The sequence below is a fragment of the Belonocnema kinseyi genome, chromosome 6 (assembly GCF_010883055.1).
Source record: "Belonocnema kinseyi isolate 2016_QV_RU_SX_M_011 chromosome 6, B_treatae_v1, whole genome shotgun sequence".
NCBI lineage: Eukaryota > Metazoa > Arthropoda > Insecta > Hymenoptera > Cynipidae > Belonocnema > Belonocnema kinseyi.
The window spans coordinates 34,539,273-34,544,372 of NC_046662.1; the positions used below are offsets into that span (position 1 = coordinate 34,539,273).

The 5,100-nt window shown below is 32.1% G+C and overlaps 1 long non-coding RNA gene across 2 annotated transcripts in view; it reads right to left on the reverse strand.

The window, feature by feature from the left end:
* Nucleotides 1-1,368: 1,368 nt before the first annotated feature.
* The window catches only part of LOC117174874, a 12,440-nt gene continuing 8,708 nt past the window's right edge, over nucleotides 1,369-5,100 (reverse strand). For both annotated transcript variants that reach the window (XR_004467391.1, XR_004467390.1), the window contains exon 4: nucleotides 1,369-1,567. This is a non-coding gene — a long non-coding RNA (uncharacterized LOC117174874). The remainder of the gene's footprint in view (nucleotides 1,568-5,100) is intronic.

Consider the following 5,100-nt stretch of genomic DNA (forward strand, 5'->3'; position numbering starts at 1 on the left):
TTCTATGCAATCCTAGTATATCCTGCACCGTTCTTCGCTACCCTGTCATATCATATCACATCATATACTATTACATACAATTCTACCATATCATATCACATCTTGTAATATCGTATCCTATTCGACCCTATCCTAGACTATTCCACCCTATCTGGGTGGATATATCGTTAATACAGCTGCACATTTTTTCCGTTAAGGGTTCCCAACTCTCAGATCAATTGTGCTAATCAATCAACGCTATTGGTTTTCTGGCTTTCTAATTTTTATTAAGTTATTCCACACGATGTTGTTGTTTCTGCACTTGTAGCCAACGACTGCTCAATATTTCGTTTTATATTAAAAATGTATGCTTAATTGGAAATTTTCAAATACCAGTTAAATGTAATAGATTGGATGAGTAAAGAGATGCTAAACTCTGCAAAATCAAAATATTCTTAAATAAGTGATACATCTGTCGTTTTATATGAATAGTATAGAGGGATTAGAACCTACCGACTGAGAATAAAAATGGAACATTATAACAGCGATAAGAACTGAAAAGTGAAAATGCTGGTTAAAGAACGGAAGGGTTCAATCAAAGAAGTAGATTAAAAAATGCAAAATTATTTTACAGGAAAAAAGAAATTTTTTCGAAAATGGGCCGAGAAGATTCCGAAAGGAAGCAGCACTACAGAGGCAATCGAAATCATGAATATCGATGGTGAGATGGTATGTGATGCGGACATAGTAATAGAATGTGTGAGTGACTTTTTTAGGAAATTATATACAGCCGAAGCTGCGGAACTGTAATATAGAAGAAAGTACACCAGCTGAAAGTATAATGACAAAACACACGTAAACTTTTGCTTCTAAAATAAGGACTGTAGTTAAAAGCTTCAAGTTTTACGATGTTAAGTATTTGTAAGACTGACCTTTATGATAAATGTATGTGCTAATAATATGGAAATTTCAAACAATTAGAAAAATGCAATACAAATAACTGTGCTAATTGAAGAGCCATCAGCTTACTAAACACGATATGCAAAAAAATTCTAAATACTGATTGGTAAAGTTATGGAATAACAGGAAAAAAAATCTGGAAACTCCAATGTAGATTGAAGTTACGTAGATGATGGATGGATCAGCTTTTAAGCTTAGGAAAGATTATAGAAAAAACTCTGAGCCAAGGAAAACAAGTTTTTCACACATTTGTTGATCCGGTAAATAGCATTTGATAAGGTAGATTAGAATTAGAGTGTTGGAACTTCTGAACGAATACATGGATAACTGAGTGATTAGTTTGGTATTAGGTATAGCGTTAGGCTATGATATGTTACTTGCCATAACTCTTAGATCAATTCTGGATGCTTTTCAAATACCTTTTTTATTTAAGTCCTGGCTGCCCTGTGATTTATCAATTCCACTGGTTTTCTGCTAGCATATTTTTCTCAAGTTACTGCACATGTTTCTAGTCGTTCGACACAATTAGCCAGTGAATGTTGAATAGTTGGCTTGATTCTAGAAATGCGTGCATGCTTAAAGATTTTCAAACATCTAAAAAATCAGAGGAATGAAGAGATGTGAAAATCTGTAACAGTAAAATATTCGTAAATAATTATTTGAACCACTGAGTCATGAGTTTTTTATCAGGCAGAGTTTTAAACAAGTATGCATTAATTCTTCTTCGCTTTTCAATATATACATAGATAAATGTCTAAGAATGGCTCTCTTATCCCAAGAAGGTGTGAATCACAGGACAGTGAAGGTGCATGGGTTCTCGTTTGCACATATGCTATGCTCGTTAGGGCAAAATTAATCTAGGATTTGCAGAGAATGTTAAGTACACTAAATAATATGATACAAAGAATGGATATCAAGACTTACATAAATAAAACAAAAGTTATTGTTTTCGAGGGAAGGGGTAAGAAAAAAGTATGAATATTACCGCAAACGAAAAAAAACTATATAATAAGTTTATAATCTTTAAGGTCTTTAAATTAAAGATATTTAATTTCACATACTTAATCCATTTAAGCCTCAAGTTTAAAATCTCAATTTCTTAAATTTTATATGTAAGAATTGGAATTAAATAGTTTAAATGAGATATTTAAAAATGATAGTATTATATATAAAATCTCAATAAGTGGTCGTATTATCCTACCCAATCCTATCCTTTCTGATCCTGTTCTATTCGAACTTATTCTATTATATGTAGATTTGAGATCAAAAATAAATTTTGTGGCAAGATATATATATATATATATACGAGTATATATCGTTGATTCAGCTGCAATTTTTCCCGTGTAGTTCTCATAACTCTTACATGAGTTGTGTATATTTTTGATGGACCTATGTTATTCAGGGTCGAACTATTTCAGAACTTGCCCACTCTGCTGGTTTTCTAGATTTTGCATTTTCATCAAGTTATTGACAACGGTGCTGATGAATGAAAATTATTTTAATTTCGTTAATTTATTACTAAATGTGCAGAAGAAATAACACTCAAGATAAGATGCGGTATTGCCTTATTGATGAAATTAACAGGAATAAAAGTTCGTCGTAGCTACTACATTTTTTGCAAAAGTATTTATGCATTATTTAGCGAAATGCAATGCACTAAAATTATTCAAGTTATAAAAGGTGCTTTTAACCAAATTTTCACTCGATGGGCAATAAAATGAGGATTGAAACAATATTTGCCTTTTCTTAAAACATTTTTTTGATTGTAGATTTTTTTTGCTGTAAAAGTTTTCTAAATTCTTGAAGTAATTTCTTCAGATATACAAAATCCAGAGATACTTTAGAGCTTAATAATAGCTATTTGTGATGATTTTTCACAAAATTTTTAAGAATATTTTTATTTTTCTAGTCTTCAAAGAGACTGGTTTCTAAATTGCGCATGTGCATCTATTGTGCGAATAAGAGAAATAGATGGGTTTTAAAGTGGGCATGTGCATGCAATTGGCCTTTTTCTGGAAACATGGCATAGGTTAATGTTTTACGCATTGTTAGTGGCGTTTATGGTTCAAATCCGGGCTGATGTCAATTTTGTCCCGTTTCTCCAAAAAATAACAGACCAGTAGTCAATATTATTGAAAAATTAACATCACAAAATACTTCATTTCCTGGTCTACAAAGTAACATAATTTGCTTGAAAATATAACAATTATAATTGTTACACTTTTATTTTTTAAAGAATTTCGATGTGTCAAAATCGCTCTCTACTATTTCGATAGGACACAATAAAAAAGTGTAATCTCAAGTGGTGAAGTTTCGAAACTTCAAAATCCCAATTAAATATTATTGCAGACAATAATTATTCTACCCCTGAGGTTTTCACTAATTATTTTTTTTACACAAATTTCTTATTGAAATATAATGTAGATCACATTTTCTCTTAAAAAAAATTTATTATTAAAATGTGCAAAAAAGAAACGACATACGAGGTGTGTTCAAAAAGTAAAGTGACTTTTCAATTTTCGCGGGCTACGTACATTCAAGTTAATTTTTTTTTGTTGGTACACTCGTCGAGATCATATGTTCACCGTTTTGACTACATAGCTCGTGTTGTTTTTCTGGAAGAGGCGTGAAAGGTTAGAAGGGTTTGGTGTGCTCGGCGATTTTCTTCTTTCGGAAAAAATGGAGCAAAGAGTTTGCATTAAATTTTGTGTGAATTTTGTGTGAGTCAATAATGATCCTGATTTTCTCAAAAGGTTTATAACTGGGGATGAATCGTGGGTATATGGTTATGACGTCGAAACTAAAGCTACACTAAAACTAAGGCTACACCACAAAATGATTATCAGAGTGCTTGGATAATTGGAAAATGCGTTGGTACAAGTGTATTATATCTGAGGAGGATTACTTTGAAGGGGACAACATAAATATTGAGGAATAAATGAATATTTTTTCAGAAAACCATAAAGTCACCTTATTTTTTGAACACACCTCGTAATTTTCTCTGAAAAGGGAAGTGTAATAATAAAACAATAGACTGGTTCCATTTCAAATCATGCAATGAGGTCTGCATGAATTTGTGAGAATATTTTTTCGTGTAAGTAATGCATTCCACATACAAAATAAAGAAACACGTTTCGAAAACATTTTTCCAGAGATGGTGTGCTTTTTAAATCAAGCTTACATTTCCATTAGAACGGCCAAAATATTTTTCAAAATGGTGAACTTTTTTACCAAATATACATATTAGGTTGTTTTTTCTTTCACACGTTGAGGAATTCTTAGCTCTCTCGAATGATCTGAAAAAATATGAAAATTTTTAAAACTGAAAAAATGCGGCGGTTTTCCTGCATGGAAAAAAGTGAATAGCTGAGTTTACCATTTTGTCATGCATCGTTTGTACTCTGAACGCATTTTCCTGAAATTCACTAAATATCACAACTTAAAATACCCGCGTTTACTATATTCGTTGTACATATGGCAATATTAAATTGTGAAATTTACTAAATTCCAGGAAAAATACGTTCAGAATTTAAATGATGCACGATAAAATGGCAAATTGAGCCATTTTCTTTTCTCCGTGTGAAATTTTTTTAATGGATTTTCTTGAAAAGTCCACCTTTAAAGTGCATAGATAATAAGTGTCCATTCATAGAAAAAGTCATAAAACGTTTGCGCCCAAAAGAAACTTTTAAGGGGGCAACAGCTTTTTAAATTTCAAAAAAGGTCCAAATTGGACCCTCCAGCCCTTCTAGTGTTGAAAACCCCCTCTTCCACTGTTTTAATATATGAAACCAAATCTATTTATATACTTATTGTCTCAATCATGATTATCTTGATGATGCTATTTATGTAAACAACATGCTCGTTCCGCATAACTGCTCCGGCCTAGGCTGCTGATCAATCTCTCTTACAAATACCCCAAGAGAAGAGCATTACAAAGTCTTCATGTGAGGTTCTCTACTTGGGTATATGCATTTTTTATGCAAGTTATCGTGTTTCTGTGGCTTCTTATGCCTCTTCTAATTAGGGTTTTATTCACGTATTCCAACCATTCTTTCCGCGATCTGTCTTAGGGTTAGGAATCGATTGGTAACAATTGGTTCATCGATTCCTCAATTTCGACAAAATCCTCTATTCCTAGGAATCGAAGAATCGACGCTA